The sequence below is a fragment of the Zalophus californianus genome, chromosome 1 (assembly GCF_009762305.2).
Source record: "Zalophus californianus isolate mZalCal1 chromosome 1, mZalCal1.pri.v2, whole genome shotgun sequence".
NCBI lineage: Eukaryota > Metazoa > Chordata > Mammalia > Carnivora > Otariidae > Zalophus > Zalophus californianus.
Genome location: NC_045595.1, coordinates 83,819,599 through 83,846,042, shown reverse-complemented (window position 1 = coordinate 83,846,042; position 26,444 = coordinate 83,819,599). Strand labels below are relative to the sequence as shown.

Genomic DNA, 26,444 nt, shown 5'->3' with positions numbered 1-26,444 from the left:
GTCCTCTTAGTAGCACTACAGCACCCTCCAGAAACCAATTTTCTCTAAAGTTCAAAATAAAAAGAAATATCCTCAGAATAAAAATATGAAGTTGGCACTTTGAGGTTGGAGTAAAAGGGAACTCCTTTATTTTCAGGGGAAACCTTCTTGTCTTGGGCATTACTTAAGGATCTCTGGATATGTTTGAGGTGACTGGTTCCATGGTGATGGGAGAAGGTAGCCTCTGTCATGTCAGGGCATACTGGGAACAAGGTAGGAAGTCACCCCTTTGTTGTGGTGGGTACCAGGTCTTTGGATTTGGGGGACCAGTAAAATTTAGAAAGTGGGAGAGCAGCACAGAATGACCAAGTTTTTATTTTACCAAATAAGGATACCAAAAAAGCCAGTGTAGTCTATTCAAAGAGAGGACTATTTATGGATAAGAAGAAGAAGGAGAATAAATAAAATAAAGTGTAATTTACTATATATATTATATATAATATGAAAATCTCACTGCATTTTGTTCTTTTGCATTTTGTGGCACTGTGCACCCATGAAAATTCTCTCAGAAATTTGCTCTGGCATATGGAAATCAATGCTCCATCAGACAGCTTTATAAAGTTTTAATGTGTGAATCAGATTACTAAATTGTATATTCCTTTTACTATCTCTTTTCTCATTTCTCCCATCCCTGAATCCTTGGTAAAGTTTGGTCTACATAGTCTCACCTCACTTCAGTAAAGAAAAGAAAGATGAATCCACGTCTGGGGCCAAGAGACCCTCTGATACCAGGGTAATATGCTGGTGCTGATGTTTTAGAGTTCTCTAGGACGATGTAAGGAGAATTCAAGATAAAGGTCCTGATGCTCGTGATAAGTAAAGATGTCTCCCCGTACAATCTATTGGAGGTTTGCTGTTGAATTTCCCTAAAAGAGATGGAATTTCTCTAACAGAGCTTCCTTACATTTCAGGAATTGCCTTTCTGGAGTTCTTAAAAAATGGAAAGGAGTTCTGGAAACATCTCAGCTTCTCCCCATTTCTTTCAGTGGCACATTGAGTGACACCAGCTCCAGCAGGTAGAACATAAAGCAGGCTTCATTGGTGAGGGTGGGGTGGGGGAGAGAACGAGGGGTTCTCCTTGGCCTTGACCCTACTGCACTGTTTGGTCACCTTTCCCCAAGTGCCCTGGACACATGCCTATCTGCAGTGGGGATTCAACAGTTGGCACACAGTCAACCAGCTGAAAAGCAGGCAGAAGTGATCCCTTGGAGAAGAACTGGCCTGTTGGAGGGCAGTGGGCTAAAAAGAGAGGTCACAGGCAAGAGGGACTCCATGAAGGGGCAAAGCCAAGAAGATGAACTGCGGCCCTTCAGTGAGTATTTGTCAGGGAGCCAACGTGTTCATGACTCAAGGTGTGTGAGTGTTCCTAGTGTTGGAGAGGTCAACTCCTTTCCTAGATTACTGACAGTTTAGCTAAAAGGTAGGGTGAAGCTGTTAGGGCCTTTGCCTTGATATGTTCCTGTATGGGTCAGATGGAATTGCCTTGAGGCTACCCATAAAACTGTTTTCTACTGGGTTCTTTCCAGACAAACTCAGTGTGGATATATTAAGAAAACCCTAAATACAGGTCTCTATTCAGAAGCAGCATTTAGGAGTCTATTGAGATTAATGCTGTGGAATCAGGCAAACAAACAAATAAAAAGAGAGAGAGAGAGAGGGAGAGAGAGAAATAAAAAGAGAAAACGCGAGCGAGGCTCTGGGAATTATAACTAATTTGTGGACCAGGCATCCTGTTTCTGCCGCCCGGTGCAGAGTGATCTGACAAGGCTGAGTAAATGTGGTTTTGGCTTTGCACTGCTGAGGCATTTAACTGCATCATGCTGAGGTGGACTGAAACTTCAAGGGCATCCAGTGACATATTTGTTTCGTCACCCGTCTGCCCACTCCTGCATTTATCAGTGAGCCAATGCAATATATATATTTTTAAACTTCACACCATGGTGTCTGATTTATAATTTCCCGGGGGCAATATTTTTTTACAACGACTGGCAGGATTTTTTGTTCTTCATTAGGCCTTTTATTAACCCACTGCCAGAGCTCTGTATCTAACCACTCCCAGTGTTTCAGTGATCATATTATCAGTAATAGCATATTTCCTCTGGGAGATATGAATACAGTCTATTGCAGGTGGAAGGCTGAGAGGAGGCAGGGACAGAGTGAAGGAGTGTTCACATTTCTATTCAGGCTCTGCCTCCAGACTCTCCCCACTAAACTCTCAGATGTTGCTGACGAGAGATTTTGATGGGTCCTTAACTTCATTTTTATGTGAGCAGCAACTTCATTTGTTCAGAAAGTTTTATAAATCTACGACATCCTGCTCTGTAAAAAGCAGACTTGACCACACATTTAAGGGGGTGGGGGTGGGGGTGGGGGTGGGGGTGTGTGCAAACTCTTGAGTTTTCCATAAGATGTTTGCTTTTACCCAAACGAAGATCTAGATAGTTAATGGAGGTGGACCAACTTGAAAAGAGATCCATACTATGTAGAGGGGGTGGTTACTTCCTGTCTGGCTGAAGAATTCAGATGAAAGGAAGTACGGAAGCCTGAACTTAATTATTATCATCACTGCTCTTCCATTTAGACAGCAAGAAACTACCCCAATTACAGGGCTAGCAGAATACTTAGGAGAGGTCTCTGGTCTCTTTCCTCACCGTTAGTGGGTACCACGTATGCAACACTTTAGTCAGAAGAGAATATACTTTGTGTCTGAAAGATTCAGAGGGGAGAAAGTTCCATAAGTTTTCTTGGTGTTCCATTTAAGCTCCCAACAACACCATCTTCTTAACTCAGCATGAATATTTACTAGCAGAGTGGACTTGAACAAGTCACTTAATCTCTTGGAACCTCATTTATCAAATTTGAATTCTAATAATGATCTGTGGAACATATTTTATTGTGGTGAAGATTAAACCAAACAACCCACTTAAAAGGGATTTTCAAACTGTGAAGTACTGCACAATGATAAGCTCCTGGGATATTAAACATAATTCCTACTCATGTAGCACCTCTCAAAATAAAATACAATCAACAAAATATATTGAATTTCTTGGTAGAGATGGAAAACCAACTCGCTTCCCCCTCCTCCTAATACCTCATACTGAATAACATGATGGAAGAAGGTCAAAGGACATACATTCTGTCATTAAGACTTAAAATGTCACGGTCCCTATACTTGGATATTCTTTTGATTCCCTGACTCTAGTTTCCACACCATCTCAATTATATTCCAAATGGATAAGGAAAATCATAGCCTTGTCCCATGACCTGGGACTGTAACTATTTCAGTGCATTGAGTCCATCTTTCAAGAGCTTCTTTCAATTAATTAGCCTAAGGAATAGAATGAGAAGTATCTCCCTGGGTATCTGGTGCCTTTTATTAATGATGTGAGATTTCGCCCTCTATATAATTCTATAAAATGTTTTTCTTTTTGAGACACTACCCAGAAAAGAAATCACTCAAAATTGAAAGTCTTTGGGGTTTAGGTAGTATTTTTCTATATTTTTTTCCCCCTTTAACAGATTATCTGTTGTATTTTGGCAGAGGCAAAGGGTCTGTGAATTTGGGCGAAGCTTTCAGATGTATCCAAAAGATCAGGACTTAAAAAGGATTTACTTGCTTTTAAAATATAAAGAGAAAGCAAGAAGACAGAGAGGAAATGGGAAAAGAACTTTTCATTCATTGGTTTTGGGTTAGCTGGGCTTCCACTGCAATCAATCTGTTTGATCTAGAATGATCCTATGAACATCACCAAAAACTTTCAACTTTCATCTGAATGGACATCAAGTTAAGCTCCTGGAACTCATCAGTAGATCTGTTTTCTCTGACTAATATCTCCTAATACTTCAAGATAGCTAGTTTGGTAAAATATGGCAGGAAGACAAAGAGAAAGGGGAGTTTTCAAAGTCTGCCTTGATATCAAATGGATATCCTCTTTGTTAATGCAGAGAAGCTTATAAGTAGCTTCTACTGACTAATTAAATCTAATAATCACAAAATGAATACACGGACTTAACAGCACTTTCTGAAAGATTCTTTTCCTTCTCTAAAAAGGCAACTCTGTCATCAAATCTTTGGCCACGCAAGAAAAGCATGGCTCTAATTTCAAAGGAGCAATAGTGAGAATTTGCCAAACAAGTCTGATAGCAATTGTTTTCCTGTTATCCACTGAAAAAATTTTGAGATTTGTGCCAGTCACTATGCCACCCTCTTCTTGTATATTATCTCATTTAATTCTCACAACAAAAGTATGAGGTAGATATCATTATCATTCTCATTTTTCAGAGGCTCACACCAGACTGAATAACTTTTTAAGTAGCTGGTGGAGTAAGGTTGGGATTCGTTTTTGTGGCTCTCCCAAGTTTTCTCTCTTAATCACTACAATAATACCAACTCCCAGAAGAGTTATGTTACAGAAGACAAATTGAACGGCCGAAAAAAGCTCTCTTGCCCAATTCCCTTAAGAAGGCCCACAGGATCACTACCACAACCTCTCCAAAGAGTGTCCCAGAAATGTTTGTGTCACCCAGAACTTTTGCCTTTGGCTGTTGTTTTCCCACATGCCACAAGGTGGCTCAGTGTAGAGTGACCTCCCTGCTGAGTGTGAATGCCCAGAGGGTAGAAAAAGCGTGGGAACAAATCACTGCATCTTGTCCTAACAGATTTCCCTGGCACTAGCTCATCCTATCTTAGAAGCTTGAAGAGCCACACCTCAGCTGAAAGCTCAGATTTGTGCTCATTGGACTCAGAGGGAGACTCATTTGAAGTTGGCTCAAATTTCTGATGGGAGTCTTTGTTAAATACATTTAGCCTCAAGAGACCAGATGCCTTTTGGTGATTCTTTCTTCAAATGCACAAATTAAATATAGAAATAAATTATAAAATTTCAAGCAAAGAAGTCTGGCTTGATTAAAAAACAACACACACACACACACACACACACACACACACACACACACACACACACACACCAATTAGCTGCCAGCAGAGAACACCTGGGTAGGTGAAAAGCCCCTCAAGCAATAGATGATGGAGTTTGTAAAGAATGTCAAGGTTTGCTAAATTGTGATCAAACTCCTCTCACCTACTCCCACCCCAAGCGCATACAATTCCACCTTCAGCCTTCGGAGGATGAAATTTTTCAGAAGGAAAATTCTGTTAAGCCTATGGAAGAGTACCATGGGGTTTGCTCGTTGCAGAGGCTGAAATGAACTCTTTCACCCTGTTTAAATATTTAAAAACAGAAAAATCTCCTGATACAGACAAATAGGTCACGAAGTGCCAAAAAAATATATCTGAGAATACATCTGCTTTTGAGATCAAAACTCCTGATCATGCTCTGTCCATTTTGATTTGGTTTATTGCTCAAATGTGAGAGGCACCAAAATCTTAGCACAAGGAATAACTCGCTTGCCCAGTGCCTCAGGAAGGGGAGATGCCTTCAGGGTAAATGAAATGAATGTCCTGTCATTCAAATGGGTGATTTTAGTCTCATTTGGTCATCTTTTGCCGTGAAGAAGTAAGAGACAGATCAATTTAACCCATGCATACTGGGTACAAATGATTAATACCTACTCTACTGGCAGAAGAGGATGGAGTAAGCAGGGGGACACAGGTGGAGTGTAAAGGCTTAGAAAGAGAAGATAAGGGGAATCAGATACTTTTCATTTATTTGACAATTATACCTTGAGCTGACCCTGTGCTAAGACCAAATCTTGTCCATCTGTTTTGTTTTCCTTCTAAGAAACAGCAATCTCTGGATCATTGCTTCCTTGCTATATGAGGCTACATGTTGCATGATTTCTTGTGAAACATCTTTGTTCAGAGTGAGAGCCTAGAAAGAGTATAATTAAAACTTTAAGTTCTTTACCACTCCCTACTCAAGATTAGTCTTCACCCTTCATGTGGCCTCTGACCTCTAGGTGACCTTGGATCCATATTAATTGTGCTATAGGCAGCAACCAAGCCAAGTTAGAACTGGAATTTAGTCTCTCTGTGTAGAACTCTCATGTGTTAACTGGGGAACTTTGAGGCAGCCATTTCCTGCCTTATAAACTGAGAAGCAGGGAAGGAATATGGAGGCAGGGGGAGAGAGAGAACTAGCAGATAGGAGAGAGGCAGAGTATTATGAATTTCTAGTTCCTTAACTCAGGTCATCAAACTCCATGGGATGTCATTATAGCCTCATAATAAAGTCGCATTGATTTGCTTGAGTTAACTTAAGTCAGTTTCTGCTACTTGCAACCAAAGGTTTCTAATTAATACCAATCTTTGTGCATCTCTGTTACTCAAGGGTTGGCAAGAGGCTCTGTAGATTCCTGTGCATAGAATAAGTGGACAATAATAACAAGATGATTATTAATCATTCAACTATTTAGCAAAGTTAAATCATTCAACTATTTAACTCCTCTGCAGTTAACCTGTTTGCAGTATTTCTCCAAGTTTGATCCAAAGACCCCTTTCATTTAGGAATCTGCTTGTTATGATCTGTTCACTACTGAGCCAGACTCACCAAAAGTGGACCCAGGAATCTGCTGAATGATTCTTAAACACAGCAGAGTTTGGACACTAATAGATTAAGTAGCTGATACCAGAATTTCTATTACTGGTTCTAGGAAAATGAAGATGCTCCTTTCATACTCTTGATGCTGGGATAAGAATTCTTCCACTTGTACTAAGGTATTAGGTTTTGTTTGCTCAGGGGCAGCTTAGCAAATCTTTCTTCATGTCCTCTCGGCCCAGCCACCCAGGTTTATCTCTTAGGCTTCTGCTTACCTCCCTTCCCAGTTGGGGTTCTTCATTAGATAGGTTTAGCAGCTTTTTGGATCCAGAAGGAATTTCTTCTGGAGGGGATTCGCCTGGGCAGCTACACTTGCAGCAACAGAGAAAGTTAGTTTGTAGGGTCCCTGGGGGCCTTTGGCAAGATTTGGTGTAAGTTTTGTTTAAGCTCTTTAAAGCATCTCTGGCACAAGACCAAGAAATGGGCGCTGAAAAGGGGGGAAAAAATCAATGGCCCAATCAATATGATGAATATATGGCTCCATTAGCTACTTCCCGGTCTCTGGGATCTGAATGACGGTTTCTGCATTTTCTCTGTTGCAGGTTTTTGATGGCGTTAGGGGAAGTTGTCGCTGCCTGTTTTGAAGATGCCTCTCTTATCTCAATGGTTAGTTTTGGACATTTCCATACTTGAGACACGAGAGACTTAAAGAGTCTCTTGGATCAACAAGTCTGTTTTCCTTCCCGCGCCCTCCCAAGAGTTTAAGATTTCTCCAGGAGAAAATTCAATTGCCTCCAACCTACTCATTACCTGGTGATTTCACTCAGTGAATTCATCCCTTTGCTAGGCTGACTTGTACACTGACCCTGATTATTTTTCCTCAAGTGCCTTGTTTAGCCACATTTTATGACTCTGCTCTTGACTGAGGCGTACAGGTCAAACTGTTACTTTACAAAAGGAGGTTCACAAAGTGAATATTTCTCAAGTAACTCTGGAAACTTGAGAGGAAATGATTAGGGGACACAAAAGGGTACAAGCTAGTTTGTTGAGCTTCCATATTGAAAAATACTGGCTTTCCATAGAACATAAGCACTCTCCAGAGATGTTTCTACAAAACGCACTTAGAGTAGTCAAAGTAATGCTGCTCAGAAAGGTTCCTTGGTTGCAGGGTTATGGAAAGAAATTTCTAAACCCTAACCAAACTGAAAGGGGGTTTTCAGTGATGTCCTCTTCTCTCGGAGAGAGGTTAGGTACATACGATAAGTACTGAGTCAACATTTGTTTTTTGCTAACCACTCAGTAAATTCTAGAGCAGAGATCTTATACTAATCTGTAGTCCTAACAATGAAAGTAGGACCTGTTTAGCAGTTTATGTTTCTATGTTACAGGAGAATGACTTCCTAGCTTAAGTGACTATGCCTTTATTAGAAGTGATTATGATGTAAAGGGATTTCAAGTTCTTAAGGGTTATAAGGGGGTAATAATGGACTCTTCTTGCCTCACTGTATTTCCCTGGGGAATGCCCAACAGACCCTATACATGTTACTAAATAAACCTAAGACATGAGACCCTCTCCTCTAAGAATTCCTACAGGATGCAAACATGAGAGAGGCTCTCGGGGCTTATGACCTAGTCACCAAGTTGGACTTAAAAAGGCAAGTAAAGAAAATAGGGTAACATGTAAAAGTCTAAATAAGGTGTTTAGATAATGGTACTGTGCCTGTAATGAGGATGCTAAAGACACCTGATGTGTCATCAAAAAAGTGGGACTTGAAATTGTCTAGGACAGAGAGTTTGCTTATAGCAATAATAGGAGATGTGATTGGAACACTACACTGGGACAAAATGGTGGGCAGAATATTTTGCCAATGAAAAGTTTATATTTCATTTTGTAGGCTACTGTAGGATATTTACTTAGGTTTTAGGTTTCCAGACTGTCTAGGTACAAATGGAATTTGTATGAAAAATGAAAAAATGAAAAAAGATGAATGTGTGACTGTTAATCAAACAGGACAAAAGCTGTTTGCTCCTATTTAAGGGATGATGACTAACACTGTAGACAATGCTTTAAACAGTGATTTTGCTCACCTGGAGTAAGTCCTAATTGTTCTCCATGGAAGTCAAGGCCATACTCTTGACATGTGACTTTGGGAAGACCATTCTGAGAAGTCACATTAATGAGTTTCAAGCATGGAACTTTCTTTTTTTTTTTCTTTTTTTAAACTTGGAGCTTTCTGATGATTTAACTTGAGAAGAGGGTTGGCATATCCCTTAACTTAACCTCCCCAAATAACAGTTGCCTCACTAAGTGTTTCAGGCTTCCAGCAAGAATTGTATAGTAGATTCTAGGAAGCAATTTGGCAAAAACTACCAGAAACAGCCTTATAAAGGGTCAGCCCATTGACCTACTAATTCCATGTCTAGCAATCTGCCTTATCCATGTTAGAAGAATCTGAAACACATGAAGATGTTCATTTCAGTATTACATACAATAGTAAAAAAAAGAGGAAAAAACAAGTTTTTAATTCTAAACACAGTAGATATTACACAAATAAAATACCATAAAGCCATTGCCCTGGTAATAAATAACATTACTGGCATGAGGCTTATGATAAAAATGAAATAAGCAAGATGTATATGAAACTTAGAATAGTTCTTAGCATATTAGTGATTATGCACAAGTATTAAATATTATTAGTAATTACTATATACAATGTTATCTAAAATATGAAAGTGTGCATAGAAAAGACAGATAAAATATGTTGAAGTGCTAATTACCATAGCATTATTACCAGGATTGATCATTAACAAGGCGTAACTATTAAGAAGGATTGTTTCAGTGTTTTACAAACTCTCCACAATCACAGGTTAGAATTTAATCATAAGAAAAAAAAGCTTATACAATTATAAAGAGAAACTCTTACCATCAAAGCTGAAGTTTGGTTCTCTCTTCTCCCACTGACTAAAGGGCAAGCGTGTAGTTTAAAATATCAGACACGTAAGAGGCGAAGTTGTTTAAAGTGAGAGGAAATGCTTTGAAGCTTTTACTTATATGGAATACCTCTCCCATCCTCAAATGGAGGATGGTCATAGGGGTGCCTCAAGAAAGTCCAAAACTCTATGCCTTTTAAACCTGGATCTCAAGAGATCTGAAAAAACTTAAGTCAAGAAAAGCAGTCGAAGGGTGTGCAGTTGGTTAAGTGACCAAGTCTTGGTTTCAGCTCAGGTTGTGATCTCAGGGTCATGAGATCGAGCCCCAGGTCAGGTTCCACACTCAGCACAGAGTCTACTTAAGAGTCTCTCTCCCTCTCTTTCTGCCCCTCACACTTATGCTCTCTCTCTCTCACTCTCAAATAAATAAATAAACGTTAAAAAAGAAAGAAAGAAAGAAAGAAAGAAAAGAAAAACAGATGAGTGTGGTCTGGAGCCTGGCTGCCTGGGGTTCAAATCCTGGCTGCACTACTTTCTGGTTGCATGAACTTGAGCAAGTCACTTAGCCTTCTGTTCAATTGCTGTTTCACTCTTAGGACGTTATTGTGAGGATGAAAACATGCAAATGCAGAGTATTTCAAATAGCACCTTGCTCTCTGTAAGAACTCAATAAATGTGAGCTATTACTAAATCAAAGGCTCTGTTTCTAAAGCTTGATTATAAGTCTTGTGTCGAACCCCATGGCTCCTTGTGCCCTAGGCTGCCTCTGGCCCTGTTATATTTTGTCAGCTGTTTTAGTAAGGACATAAAGGAACTCCATGTAAAATGTCTTTCTAAACTCGGTCAAGAAAAGGAAAAAGAACAGGTTCACAATTATTCACTCATGGGCACAAATGTCTTTTATAAACTAAGGACATCTTGCTTATACAGATAATTGGTTCAATAATGGGAGGGTAACTTTAATGAATTAATTTACTAATTATCCATCCCAGCTCCATAAAACAATTGGCCTTTAGTAAGGATGTTGGCGCATTATTCATAGCTGCCGAAGGAAGGACCGAAGCCATTGAAAAGGAAGACGTCTATGGGAGGTGAGGGCCCACGAAACAGGAAAGAATCTCAGCTCAGAGTTTGATTTGGACCTCAATACTAACAGTTAACCAAATAAGAATACAGAGCAGGGCCCTGTCCCCCTGAATCCTGTGGGGAACATGTTGGAATTTGTTGAGAAAAAGTCCAGGTCTCTTGCAAAGAATCCTGGCGCTTTGAATTTTTGAAGAAAACTATATTTGTACCACTAATTGCTAACTAACACAAATAAAATAGAGCTGCAAGGCCATATACTTCTCAAATTTTCATCAGTTGGCATTATACTGAGATGCTTTCTTAGAAATACATCTGTGGGAGTTTTGAAATCAGGTGCCCCCCCGCCCTTCGCAACCCAGCCTGAAATGGAGTCTCTTTGAGAAGCTAGTCATACATTAATTCTATTGAAATATATGCTTCACTTGTTAGTGAAACAAAACAGTTTGAATTCACTAAGGTCACACTAAACCAGGCCTTTGCTCTGAAGTTAAAGGCTCTAAATAGATCAAAACATTCTTTGTAATGCCCTTGAGTGATCCATTTATTGCACTTAACTTTCTCATTACTTAAATGCAAAAGACTAAAGTTGAAGAGGCCAAAACATACATTTGGAAATTTCAGAAAACATAATAGGCTGAGAGAGATAATGTAATACTTCTCCATGAAGAGGAGAGCTTGAATATCTTGATTACAGCTTCCCTACCCATCCCTCACACATTCAAATCCAATATATGTGCTTTTATTAATGCGTGAGTGCAGAGATATGCATAAATGAATATTGATAAGGCAGGATACTGTATATTTATGAGGTTTTATATGTTTTCTCTTTATGTTTTATTTGTATTTATATCCAGGGCTGCATACTGTATGTATGTTTATAAGTATAGCAGCTATGAAAGAAATAAGATTTTAATCGATTTCATAATATTTTGCAACCACATATACACTACCATCTATTTCACTGATGTGTATTGCTATGGGGGGGTGTGACACTTTCTATTGGTCTCAGTGAGGACTTGTAATAAATATGTTAGTGCTCAGGCGAGATTTTATAAACAACCTTGTGTTATAATGCAACTGTATCCTTGAAATTTTACATGCATAAAAGTCAGAAATTTGGAGTTGTCATAGTAACATTAATCCCGGCCCTTTCCAAAAGTGCAGTATTTTGTCATATAGCATAAAATGTTAATGCTTGTGCCTCTGTGACTCGGCAGTGAGACTGGGTTATATTTGCCACAGAAATCATGAGTTTGGAGAGCTTTACTGTCGACATTTAGAATCAGAGGCATAACATGTTGCACTAAATTTCCCTAATTAAAAAAAAAATACAAGACAGAGTAACAAACTGGACAAAAGGGCAAAGAACAATGATTATTATTTTTGAAATGAATTGAACAAATGGAAGAAAGAAATGGGAAGATGTTAAAACATTTGTTGGGAGGAACTTAGTGACCCAGACGTGTTTATTCAAATACAGTATGCATTTGAACAAAGACTCCAGCATGGAGGTTGATGCATTTTGCCAGGAATATACAGGTTTCTGTTCTGGATGAGCAACATCTGGATATAATGCTGCAGCAAACAAACAAGGCAGAGCGTCTCATCTCTGTCCCTAAAGATTTGCAAGAAGGATATAAATAATCATCTTTTGGGGGCACGATAAACAAATACTTGTCTGAAGACAGATCGCTGATTGGGACTGGTCTTTTGATGTCTTTTCTAGTTCCATGATTCTATGTTCTTTAATAAAAGTAAATATTTCTCAGTGTGCATATAAGGCCTGAAGATGTGAGCTGGATGCCATGGTCCTGTAAATTGCCCCAAGGAAAGTAAAGGAAAAGTCTCCTTTTTTAACCAGAAGCCCAGAAATGGCAGGAGTGGGAGTGGGAGAGATGAGAGTGGTCTGTGTTCCTCAGATTGTCTGACGATGTTGGCAGTGCCTCACATGAAGAGCCTTGGTTTGGCACCGGAACTCCAGAGCAGCCTCACCTGAACCCGGAGCTAACCTGAGCATATGTGCTCTTTCACAAGAAAGAGCTTGGGTGCTCAGAGTTTGAGCGCATATGCTCAGAGTCTGATTCCTTTGTTCGTCCCATGTCTGTAACTGTGGCCAGTGATGGCAGAGTGACGCCATGTCTCCATTCTCTCTGGAACCTAAGTCAACCTACCCTCTTCTCATGCCCTGCTCCTTGTCCTAATGTTCTTACCTCCTGGGGCAACTGTCACACATTCTTTTCTCTAGTTACCATTTGTGCAAGAATGCATAGCCAGAATTCTCTGAGAATCTGTGACGGTACTGATTGGAACCTCTCCACAAAGCTAAGGTTTCCTTCTCCAGTGGAGAAGGAAAGCCATTGCGTTTTTAAGGAAGACCTTTTACCTTTGTGTGTTATATACTATGTTCCCTTGAGTCTAGAAAGCCTGGCTATTACAATTGGTGTGGGGCGGTGCCTGGGTGGCTCAGCCAGTTAAGCTGACTGAGCCTTCGGCTCAGGTCATGGTCCCAGGGTCCTGGGATTGAGTCCCACATCAGGCTCCCTGATCCACAGGAAGCCTGTTTCTCCCTCTCCCACTCCCCCTGCTTGTGTTCCTTCTCTCACGTTGTCTCTCTCTGAAATAAATAAATAAAATCTTAAAAAAAAAAAAAGAATTGATGTGTGTATATTAAGTGGTGGCTCCCTCTTCCCCCCTGCACAGAAAGCTGTTACTATATTGATGGTGCACCTTATAATTGAAGGCATCCTAGAAGTCAGGGAAGACAGTCATTTCAATGTCCTTCCCAGTCTGGTCTTTCCAATAACTGAGTTAAGCCACACATGATTTTGAAAAGGTTGTCTTTTTATTTATTTTCTTTCCGAAGTAGTTCTGGTGCATGATGCCATGGCTGTTGCTGTTATTACTGTTATTATGTTAATTTTAGTCACCAGTTCATTCCCAAACCCACTGAGTTTGATTCTGCCTCTCTCACGCTCCTGTAGGTATCAAAGGTCCCCATGGTCACCTTATATCTACCGTCCATGGAGATGTTTTTGTCTGTGCATCTCCTCATGTTTGTTACATGTTCTCTGCTGAAACTGTTGACCACTCTTCCTCAAAGGTTTTTCCTCCTTAGCTTTCCTTTAGCTAATCTCTACCCACCTTCTGCCTCCTCCCACTCTAAAATGTCCCTTATTTCTGATATTCTGGATATGCTGTTCCTACTCACCCACTCCCTCAGCTCCAATTGTCATCTATATCTGCACTGGCCAATAGGGTAACCGTGGGCTACATATGCTTCCTTATATTTTTTTCATTTTATTTTATATATTTTTAATTTAAATTTTACTTAGTTAACATACAGTACAATATTGGTTTCTGGAGGTTCCTTAAATTTAAATGAAATAAATTTAAAATTCAGTTCCTCAGTCACACTTCAAGTATTCACAAGTAGCCACATTTCAAGTATTCACTAACCACATGGGTTCACGGCTGCCGTATTGGACAGCAAGATGTAGCACAATTTCCTCACTGTAGAATGTTCTATTGAATGGCCTGGTTCTGTATGCTAACAATTCCCAAACTGTATCTGAAGTCTAAAATTCCTTCTGAGGTCCAAATTTATAGCTAACAGGCAGTTACAGAGGTAAGGTGGGAACACAGTTCAACCTTCAGTTATTCAGGTGTTTTTGCTAACATGAGACATTCAGCTTTTGTGTTTGGAAGTAGGTGATAGCAGTGGCTCTTAACCTGTTCTCTGCCAAGGACTATAAGGTAAATGACAACCCTCTGAGCCCAGATTTTGATAGTATCCAAAAATATCTTGCTGGCAGGTAATGCTGAACACTGATTTGAAATCATTGCAACTATTCATGATATAATAGCAATGGCCTGCCGCTTAGAGAAGATAGGCTGTCTGTGGAGACCATTTCCAGAAACCAGTAGAATATGGACTCCTTTGTGTGCTTGCCCGTCCTGCCTCACTTGCCTTGAGCTTCATCATCCTTCCTAAAATCTCCCTGCAACTAGTCCTTCTGTCACAGCATCAGCTTTTCCACCTTCCCCAGACCTTGACCATGGAGTTAGCTTTCTTCCTGCGCTTATCTCACACATATAGGCAACCGCCACCAGATCTTGCTGGCTTCGTCACTGAATCCCGAATCCCTCCTCCCCTCCCTGGTCCCATGACCCCTTTGGAAGGTCAAGGCTTTGTGATCACTCAGCTGGATGACTGCAGTAGTTCCATCCCTTTTTTCACCAAACCTCCCACCTTCCGCTATCTGAGTAGCAGCTGCAATCCTTTTGCCCTTATTTGAAATATTTCCCTGCTTCCTCAGGACCTACTCAAACTCCTTAGCAAGGCATTCTAGTTACCGTGAATTGCTTTTCTTCTCCCATTCCTTACCTTTCCCTTCCTACTGCCATCTCTTCTAAACGGTTCCTGTCTTCATGGTACATATCACAGCCCTTTACTCCATGAAGCTTTTCCCCCAAGTTCTTTCTTTTCACACCCCAGTTGGTTGTGATCTTGAGCTCTTCAGCGAGGTCTATGTCTATATCAGGAGTTAGCAAACCCTGGCCCTCAAGCCAAATCTAGCCTACCTCCTGTTTCTGGACTGCTTGTGAGCTAAGGATGGTTGCTACGTTTTTAAATGGTTGAAAAGAGCAATAAAAAGAAAAAGAATATTTTGCAGTATGTTAAAGTTATATGAAATTCAAATCCCAGTGTCCATACAGAGAGTCTTATGGGAAGGCAGCCATGCCCATTGATTGACAAATTGTCTATGGATTCTTTTGTCTATAATGTCAGGTTTCAGCAGTGGTGACATTGACTGTATAGCCCATGAAGCCGAATTTGTTTACTCTCTGGCTTTTTATGGAAAACGCTTGACAATGGCTGAACTTTACTTCTGTATTTATATACAATTTTTGAAATACCCATGACACTTTGTTTGCATCTCTATCATTATCACTTGGCTAAGTTTACCTAATAGTTGTTTGTTTCCTCGTCTTTCCAACTACCTGACAAATCATAAGCTCCTTGAAAGCATACATATTGAATTTATTTTTCACTTTTGTGTCCCTAGCTAGCACTTAGCACAAAACCTTGCACATACAAAGTGCTCACTAAATATTTTTATTGAAGTGATAAAATATGGTTTGGTATGCAAAATCACTTCAGGCAGGCTTAACTTTAGTGTGAATTATAGCACATTATGATACGGATGATATGTGATGTGTATATACACTCAAATACATGCACAGTACACACATGTATCACAAACAAATGTAAATATTTATATCTGCATAGTGTTTAAAAACAGAAGCTTTGAGATTTCTATAGAGACAAAATTGATATAATAACATGGAAATAGATTGTGATGTTTATCAGATATGGACACGCATTCCAAATATTTTATATTTGAAATGTCACCCATGCTCCCAATTGAGCTGTGGTATTTTCCTTATCTGACAAATGCTTAATCCTATTGTAAGTGGTGGAAACAATTACTCATTTGGGCTCTTATATTTTCTGCATATTTGTTCTTGTCAAAGAGTGTGCCTTTGACTATCAGTTCACACATTTGTTGGATGAAGCGATAAACAAATAGCAAGTGTGCTGGTTGCAGGATGATTTAACACTACATACTCTTGTTTCTGCAGTCCAGAAGACTGTCAACGACCTATCTTTCATAGACCATGTGCTTTGATTTTTGCCACACTGGCAAAAGATTCAGCTACGTAATTTCTTTTGGGCTCCTTTGGCCAAACTGTGCATATGTTTTGAGAAGAATGGCAGGAGTTCGACATGTGTCCATGGAACAGAGCCCACACTGGTTGATACACCAAAAGCTTGGACCCACATCCTCGGCCCTGGGAGCATTGTGGTGTCATCTCGGGAGAGCCTCATAAGAATGGATGAAGAAAGAGGCAAAAGGGAGGAAAGAGTTACATTCAGAACCTTCTAACTTGTGAGTATAATTTGAAATGTTAAGGATTGAAGTAGTTTGGCATGTAAGGACTTTGAATATTAGACTTTGGGAATAGTCTGATTAGTCTGTGGCTTTTGTTCTCAACCTTTTTCTTTTTTCCCCCTGCAGAGGCCACATGATGAACAGTCATTCACACGCAGACATTAGCTAGACTTTGATCCCACCCTTACCAAGGCCACACATTGTCGCTATGCATCATCCCCCAACCCTATCAATTTGTAGGTTGGAGATGGCTGTCTACTGGATACGGATAACATGAGCTGTGGACGGCATGCAATTCTCCAGGTTAGTGGCAATCCCGCCCCCTCCTACCCACCTCTACTCAAAACAGTATGTTGGAACCCAAGGGGGTAAAAGAGGCATGATTAAAGAGATAATTTGAATTCACAAAGTTTTTGCTAATTTTAGTTCAGTATTGCTTGTCATAAGAAAATGCTGACCTTTCATAAGTTATTTCACATCTGCCTATACAATGTGGTTGAGATTTGCTGATCTATAAAATCAATTTAATCCTGTTATCACAATTATCAATAGCTTTTCAAAATGTTTTGATTATACAAATAATACATTATTGGTCCAGAGACAAAAATAAGCGAAAGACACTTGCACACAATTCCACTCACCAAAGATAATCAGAGTTAAAATAATGGGAATAAGAAATGCTTTTCATCAAAAGTCCAAGCAGGTGTGTTAATTTTTGCCCAAATGAGATTATATGGTGTCTACAACTTTTTATCTTTTTGTTCAATAATATACCTTAACCGTATTTCCATATCCCTTGATACACATTGGAATCACAATTTTGGATAACTGCCAGTGTTCCACTATATGGATATACCACAGCTTGTGCAGCCAACTCCCTGTGATGGGACACCGTGGCTAGTTCCCATTTTATTGCCAATGATGCTATGAGAAATCACTGAGCATTCATCTTTTCACACTTGTCTAAATTATTTCCTTAGGATAAAGACTTGGGAATAAATTTACCAATTGGAATAGTAGGTGAAATCCCCGGACATTTGACATCATTGCCAAATTACCTTCCAGGTAGTTGGTACCTAATTGTGTCCCACAGCACTTTCCCTACCTCCCCCACCCCTGACCAGATATTATCATTGTAAATATTTTGAAAAAGAAAAGGGTGTCCCACTGTTACTTTTACACTTCTAATATTATTTATGAGGTTAAACAGGTTTTGTGTGTGTGCATGTGTGTGCATAGTGACTATTTTGCTTTTGGATACATTGTGTAGCAGTTAAGAGTATAGGCTTTGGAATTAGGAAGTGTGGGTCCTTTTCTGGTTCCAATATTTACCAGCTCTGTGGCCTTGAGCAAGTTACTCACACACCCTATATTTCAGCTTCTTCATTTATAGAATGGGGACATCAATAGTGCCTTCCATACCAGCTTGCTGTGAGGAATAAATAGGATATATCATATAAAATACCTTAGCATAGTTCCCCGAACATAGTAAACGCTGATGAAATGTTAGACGTTGTGCGAGAGATTGTCAAAGCATTAATGACATCCGCTTGTATCTTCCTAGGTTACGTTGGTATGGCGACGAGTCAAGGGCTGCTTTTATGGACTCAGTCTGGCTTGGTCTAGTTTGACAAGAAGTCGAGGGGTGCCTGAGAAGTTCAAGTGTGGGCACAGCTACAGGCTGGCCTCAGAACCATACTAGCGTTCCTGCAGAGCCCTGGAATGAGCGGAACCCAGGGTCTTTCCATACTATGTTTCTGAGATTATATAAGAATTGAGTTTTCTTTGAACCTGTGTAGGGCTTCTTTCCATCATTTCCTGAAACACTTGCCAATACCTGAACTGAGCCCTACCGTTTAGGAAAGAAGCCCTGGCCAAAGAAGAAATTGCATTTGAAGGAAGCAGAAACACTGCTAGCGCCAGAAGTCTCCTCGAACAGTTAGAGTCCGTGGGCTCATGGACAAAGAGGCCAAAGTCCTAGCCTTGCTGATGGCCACAGAGCACATGTGGCCGTGATTATTTTAAAGACATTTCTTAATCCTGTGAGAACTTTTCATCCATCTGTGTGATTTTCAATGTAAGTGACCAGCTGCTTTAAAATAGCTTAGGCATATGACACGGACACTCAGTACATCTTGAGAAGCAGGAGGGAATTCATTCCCTTGAAACTGCATCTCTGTCATTTCTGCAGGGTTCACCCCGGAATTCTCATTCCCCAAATCATCTCATGTTGGTAGGAAAAACTCCTTCCACTCCACTCTTAATCCAAAGAAACGGCACCTTTTCATCCCTGAGCTGCTTTCTTCAGGCTGTCCGTGGTTGCCTTTTTTAGTGCCATTGAAATCTGGGTTGGTTTTCACCAGGATTGCAGGAGAATACGGGAATGAGAAGTTTCAACGCAGATGTAGCATGCCTCGGAATGCAGGTGAGAGAGGACTTCAAGAGATTTTGAACCTGGCTTGACCTCGATTTTCTAGTGCCAACCTAAATGCAATCAATAAGCCAGCCTAGTTAAGAAATGAGTGATTTGGGAGATTCAGGAACACTTCAGACTGGATCAGGTTATTTAGCACAGGTGTTTTAATAATTGTAATACAGTGAAAACCCTCACGCTGCTGGGTGGCCCTCAGACTCACAGTGGGTGCCGCCTGCTTGGGCCCGGTTCTGTCCTTGAAGACAAGGGGAATTGGGAGCCTGCAGTAATTTCAAAGCCTGAGCCTCAGACTGAAAGCCGATAGTATTTGAGTTCTGGCAATCGCTACACCTTTGTCTGGGTTGAGCTTGAAGCCTGTGCTTTCTGGAGGCATTTCTTTGTAGCTGAATTTACAATTAGCACATTGAAAAAGAGGGCTAGAAGAAGGGAAGGCTACACACTATGTGGGAATCGGAGAGCCTCCCGAATGCCACTCACTGCATTTTTTTCCCAGGGAATCTCAGGAACACATGAAGCACAGGTGGCAACGTGATGGAGGGGAGGGTGAGTGTAAGGGGGGGTGATAATTGATGGGGGCCCGGAGTCCAGACCGCAGCTGTCCCCAGGTGCACCCAACTGCATCTGTTCTTCCGCGAGGTACTAGGCAGTAGCAGGCTTTGGATTATTGAAGCGGGGAAAAACAAATCAGGAAAGTTAACAAAGCTCTTGGAGGAGGAAGGTGAGGAGGTGTGATTGCCACATCTGAGGATGGAAGCTTTCAGGAAGGGAATAAATTGCATCGGGGGGTTGGCAGCTAGTATCAGAGACACCTCCCTTCGTATCACCTGTGAACTTTGTGGTTCTGAAAAAGGCGTGCAGGTGGAGGGGGAGGACTCTGTGGCTCCACACTGTCCCACTCTTCTGAGCAAGCTTTGGATTTCACCATGTGGTGAATTTGTGTGAAACATGGACGGGAATGACAAAACTGAGATCAAGTTGCACCCTTCCTATCTTCATCACTCTGATTTTCTTTTCTTTCTTCCCCCTCACCTCCCCCCATCTTTATTGGGACTACAGGAAGGAAATAGAACTGTCTGCATCTACCAGGAACGTTCTCCCAAGCCAGTGTTCCCCCCAAGTCTCCCTGATGCAATGATATTGGTAAAAGAAATAAATTCATTTACTGGATGTGATACTTAATGCAGGCCTGAGTCTGGAGTCCCACTGTCTGTCCTGAGTCAATGAGGAGGAAGGCCAAATTGACAACATTGGAATGATGGGAAACCCAGGCCATTTGTCATCCACAATTCAGATCGTATGATATATTTTTGAGATTTCTCCTGACATAGCTTATATTGGAAAAATCTTGAAAGGTCTTCACAATGTAACAGTAAAATCTGACTGTGAGGAAAACTGGTTATTTCGCTCCTTTTTCTTTTTTTTATATATATATATATAACTTTTCAAAGGCGGTGTTAAGGGTTTACCTGCTTTGATTTATGGGAATATAAAGACATCGTAAGAGAGGTTAGGTCAGAGTATAATTGGAAGTTTTCTTACTGTCTCATGTTGCTTCCTACATTAAGTGACTGTGGCAGATAATTTTTTTCATGGAGTAAGTGGCTAGCCATTCAGAGGGAGGGGTGCTGAAGGAGAGGCATGGCAGATCCATGGAGAGGGTATTCTCTGCACCTTTAAAGTATATGATGAAGGATAAAGTGTCTTGGATGCTAAACAAATATTAACCAAGGGCAAATTCCTCAGAAATTTCTAAGGAATTCTGATAACTCTTTACTATAATATTTGGGCTTGAGTTACTTTTATTCTTCTGCATTACTAAAAGTATATCAATTGGTATATTTAGCATATCCAATATATACTTTTTAGCTGTATAGAGCAAAAATTAAGGGCTTTATTTCAAGAGCAATGAGAACAAAGCAAGTAAAGTCAGTCTACAGAACGCTTTGGAATAAGTGTATTGACTTTAGGTCCAGAAACAACACTTTTGTTGTCAGCGATGCAACCCAGGCAGTTTTGAACATTTGGTACCAATGTTTAAATGGTATTCATGATTGATGCTTTGGTAAACTTACTGAGTCCATCAGATAGCATGCTTTTGGCTGCAAGTAACAGAATATGCTATTAAAAGTGGATTCAATAATGAGAAGAATTTGTAGGCTTGAAAACAGGAGCATTGGAAACAGACATTTCCAGGATTTATTAAATCAGTGGCCCAGAGATGGTACTAATGACCCAGGTTCTTTCTATCTGTCCATTCCCCTACCTTCAATGGGCTGGCATTCCCCCACCCCCCAGGTTTGTTTCTTCAAGGAAACAAGATGGTCTCTGTGGTCTTAGATGCTACATCCTTACACAACCATGAAGAGAGACAGATAAGAGGCAATTTCTCCTTAAGTGTCTTCTTGGTCAATGAGGAAAACTTTTTTTTCCCCAGGGGCTCCTTTTTTTTTTTTTTAAGATTTTATTTATTGGTCAGAGAGAGAGAGAGAGAGCACAAGCAGAGGGAGTAGCAGGCAGAGGGAGAAGCAGACTCCTTGCTGAGCAAGGAGCCCGATGCAGGACTCGATCCCGGGACCCTGGGGTCATGACCTGAGCCGAAGGCAGGCACTTAACAAACTGAGCCCCTAGGCATCCCTTTTAAAAGCTCCTTAGCCGATATCCCTTAGAGTCTCATTGGCCAGGGTTGTATCACATGCCATTGCCTTAGCCAATCACTTGCAAGAGGAACAGAATTACCGAAAAAAGCTTACACTATTCAAGACATTGTGCATATTAAATTCTGACATAGCTGTTTTCATCCTGGGGCACTTCTATATGCCATATCCATACTTCCTGATCCAAAGAGAAGAAATTTAAAAGATAATTATTATTTGATAATAAAAAGATGTCTTTAAAAAGGTAGCAAAAACTGTCTAGTATCATGCACACATAACACCACCACTGCGTTAAACTTTAAACTCCACATAAAAATAGGAAATTTCTATCTGGTGCAATGTATCTCCAGTACATGGAATAGTGCCTGACAAGTACTAAAAGCTCAATCAACATTTGCTGAAGAAATAAATCCTTGCTCCATATCCATTCCAGAGCCGCACTGGGTCCACCACTCATGTCCTGATTCTCTCATCCACGAACTTCCCGCTAACCCTGGTCCATCCGGAAGTCTTAGTACATTCCTCAGCCAATACCTGAGCCTTATCCATTCCTCACTCCATCACTGACATTTCTCTACCCAGCTCCAGTGTAACCTTACTACCTCTCCGAGACTTTTCTATTTATTTCCAAGAGCTGTTGATAGTATCCCAGGTGTCCATGAACATTTCTTGCACAGGTTAAACTCTATGTCCCTTAGAGCTATGTCACCAATGGAGCTGTTTGGGAGAGATACCCTGATAAAGCCCACGGAGGCTGATACTTCCCCTCTAGCAAAAAAATCATGGATGCTTGTACCGAGGGGGCTGTGTCCCAGCTCTCAGATCTCAGACTTGTCCAAGTTGGGCTAGGTTTTCAGTGGTCCTCACGGCCTCGGGATCACACTGTGCTCTTGCCAGAAAAGCCAAGAAGGCTCCCGTTCTCATGGTGGCCCAGTTTCTCATATAAGCAGCAAATAGGTATTCATTGTCTCCTGACGCTCTTCATTTTCTTCCCATGAGACACTGAGTCATGGCCTGAGTCCCTGGGGCCAAGGACTGCCCTTTGTATCACAGGTCACTATCTGTCCACCCTCTTTTCTCATTTCCTAATGCACGACTGCATGAATTTGCTGGGAACACCAACAACACGCTTAGGGTTTTTCCTTTTCTCCCTTCCTGAAAAAACTTCAGTGCTTACTGCAGAAGTGCAGAGACCAGTAACAGGTACAAGGTATCAGAAGCACCTGTAGAAAGGACCCAATCCCTGACTGTTTTGACAGCTCTTTCATTCTATGGTTCTCTGATTTGTTAATTTGTGAGCAATGCTGAGTGCCATTACAAATGCTGTGGGTGCCCTACACACATCCTCACCGTATTTCCCTCTACAAGATCCCAAAGCTGCTTATGTAAGCACTTTGAGCTCTCTCTGGAGGGCCCTTCCTCTGGTCCCTGGAGGATGGGTGGCCCAGACACAGGGCAAATTGGAGACTTCATGTCCCTAGAAGCAGCTCTCAACAGGTACACAACAAGGAGTTAGCAGATAGTGTCTGACTCCTGAGGCCCCTCAGTTGGGATAAGTCTGAGGTATATTCCAGACTAGTTTTCCACAGATCCCCAGGAGCATTCTCAGTCGTCCACAGTGATTATCTCCTTGAAGTGCACATTTTACTGACTTCTATCTCTCTTTTGGTTTTTTTGAGGGGGGCGAGGGGCAGCAGGAGAAGGAGGGAGAGAATCTTGAGCAGGCTCCACACCGTGGAAATCATGATCTGAGCCAAAATCAAGAGCCAGACCTTAACCGACTGAGCCACCCAGGCACCCCTGTCTCTCTCTCTCTCTCTCTCTCTCTTTTTTTTTTTTTTTTGGTCTCACTTCCCCCTACACTTACTAGAGTTTTCTGGGATCATGTTCCAAATAGTCTACTTGCACTCAACTCCTTACATCAGAGTCTGGTTCTAGGGGAACTAAATCAAGAGAGTATTAAGCCTATTTGGATTAACTCAAAAAACCCTCACTTTCAAATGTACTTGGATTGATATTAGAGTTGTATCCCCATTATGGACCAAATTCAAGGGACTTCAGAGGAGAATAATTTCTCTGTGTTAGTTTCAGTAAAGGGCATGAGATATTTTGGAGACAAAAAAAAAAAAAAAAAGACAATGTGAATGTGAATATTTCCAAGAATAATACCTGGAGTTTTTGTGACATTTTCTCCCTTGTTTATAAGACATATTCCTACAATATAAATGTACAGGAGGTTTTCTTTAAAAATTTTGACTTTCTTATGTAGTGCTTCTGTTGTTGACAGTAACTCCAACTGCCTCTTGTTTGGTACTGAAGTTCATACAACAGACTATGAGCCAAAGTTAGTGATTAACTGTTTTGAAAGAATCTCCCAAAATACACTTGTTTGTAATATGTCTTGCTTTTGTGTCTCAGGTGTAAAATAATTGGCATTTCATGCCCAATTTGCCTTTTGCTAGCGATATGTTATGTACAGTGGGACTTAAGTGTCTTTGTAGGACTCATATTTGGAGTAGTGGTTCAAGGTGTTGCTACAGTCCCCGTTTACCTGGAGGAGAGTCTTCTCGTTTGCTATCTCTACTTTCGTCCAGGTCATCATGAAAATGCCCGATTTTCCTTCTGAAGTAGACTGATTCCATTTTAAATATAATAATTCATAAACTATATTTTATCTTCTCCCTGAATAACATTTTCTGATAGGAACCTCAACTGTCTTTTCTCTTTTGCAGATGTATAATGACATTCTTAAATAATTCTAAGTGGTTTGAATAAGTTAACTCAACTCTGTTGCTTTCTTTTGATGGTATAAGTTGAAGACCAAAGCAACTTATTTTGACACACTCGGTTTGCTGTGCCTTTATCAATGTAGTAATTATATTACAAATCAATATCTCTTTAAAAATTATTTTAAATGAGAAAATGTACACAACAGGCACCCCAGTTATATACTTGATTCCTGAGCATTAACCTATTCCTGGCTGTGGGAATGAACTTCTGACTATGGACAGAGGGTTTGCTGAGATCACCTTGCCTCAAACACCTAGATCTTTGACTTGTAAAAAGTCCAGTGCTCCCTTTAGGGCACTTAAGTTGTCATATTTGTCTCAGGCAAGGAGTTCTTACTTTCCTTGAACCTGGCTTCTCTGGACCTCCTTCTTGGACTATTGCTGGAGTGAACTTAATCCGTGAAGCCACGGGACTCAGCGTCTATCCTTGGTCCTGAGACTCCCCACACCCCACCCACATCAAGCTTCCTTAAAACATTCCTTTTGCTGTATGCGCCTGACTTTATTGATGATTCAGGGCAATAGAGGGCATCTACCTCACAGAAGCACGATAATTTTATATTAGCATTTTAGCTATCCTTATACATACGTGTAATTTCGATAACCCCCTCCCCCCGGTATTTCAGTGATCACACCTCCCTGCAAGGTGCTCTGTAATCAGGCTGTTGATCTGCTTTCCAGCTCCTTTCTCCCTTCTCATCAATCTCAGCAAAACAAGCTCACATTTACTTCATTTTATTCCAGTGAGGAATTCCGCTGAGCTTTTGTTCTTTACTCCTTGCCTGGGGGTCTTTTCACACCTAAACGGCCTGTTAAGGGATTTTCCTAAACAAAGATAGTTTCTTCCCTAAGAGGAATTCTGGTGCCAGCTCTTAAGATATTAATGGATGTTCCTTGTACCCTGCTATATTGTACAATTTCAAGAGCTCTGTAACTGGTCTTCTCACATTCTGCTCTGCTCCAAACCAGTCTCCCTGTGCTTTTTTTTTTTTTAAAGATTGTTATTTATTTATTTATTTATTTGAGAGCGAGACAATGAGAGAGAGAGAGCATGAGAGGGGGCAGGGTCAGAGGGAGAAGCAGACTCCCCACCGGGCAGGGAGCCCGATGTGGAACTCGATTCTGGGACTCCAGGATCATGGACCTGAGCTGAAGACAGATGCCCAACTGACTGAGCCACCCAGGTGCCCCTCTCCCTGTGCTTTTTAAAGGTAAACTTGATCGTGTCACTGATCGTCTTCTCATTGTTCTCATTGCTCTACTATTCAAAACTTCCTTCAGGGTGTTGCCTGGGAGAAGGGAGCAGAAGCTTCAGCAAAAACTTGCCCCAGAACCACCTCCTTAGAGAAAAAAAAAGGTACCTCTATCTGTAGTAAGGCAGCAACAAGTGGGAATTTAATGTACTAGGGAAAACTCATTGCCACCGAAGCAAGAGAAAAGAAAAACCCTTCTGCCTCTGGGGGTGAGGCATGCAGGTAAGGCCAGGAGCAGAGCTGGGGGAGGGGCAGGGCAGGAGAATGTGTGAACCACCCTCACCCCTCCAGACCCAGGGACCCTGGGCCTGCCTGCAGCTGAGGAGTAATGAGAGCATCAGTCATCAGAGCTGTCTGTCTTCTACCCCTCAGCACCAGGTTGACAAATGTCAGGCAACGATAACTCTAATAAACCTGGGACAGCTGCAAGAGCCAGATTCTCCCTGGAGGGCTACACAACGAGCAGACCCAGATCCAGGAAGGAAGTGGACACCAAGGAAATAACCTTTGGCAAGCCAGCCCCAGCCTGAAGAGAAGGTGTCCCTAGGTGAATTTGAAGTTTGAGGTACGATGAGCATAACCATAGCAATAACAAATCTTGTACCCAGCCAACTCCCGAATAGGCACACAAACCTCAGACACCAGAGGCCGAGCAGAAGGAAAGGTATGCCCGTCTCCAAGCACAAAACATACTTACCTCAGTATTTACTAGGTAAGCAACTTTCAAAAATCGTGAGACATATGCAAAGGTGAGTCATCATCAAGGCAATTACCAGAACCAGACTCAGATAGGACACAGACGGTGTG

At 41.0% G+C, this 26,444-nt stretch overlaps 1 long non-coding RNA gene across 1 annotated transcript; it reads left to right on the top strand.

Annotated features, from left to right (window-relative positions):
- The first annotated feature begins 1,255 nt into the window (after positions 1 to 1,255).
- Positions 1,256 to 18,149, top strand: LOC113916238. Its single transcript, XR_003517886.1, has 5 exons — positions 1,256 to 1,351; positions 7,139 to 7,202; positions 16,197 to 16,504; positions 16,634 to 16,810; positions 18,072 to 18,149. It is a non-coding gene; the product is annotated as an uncharacterized LOC113916238 (long non-coding RNA).
- The last annotated feature ends 8,295 nt before the right edge of the window (positions 18,150 to 26,444 follow it).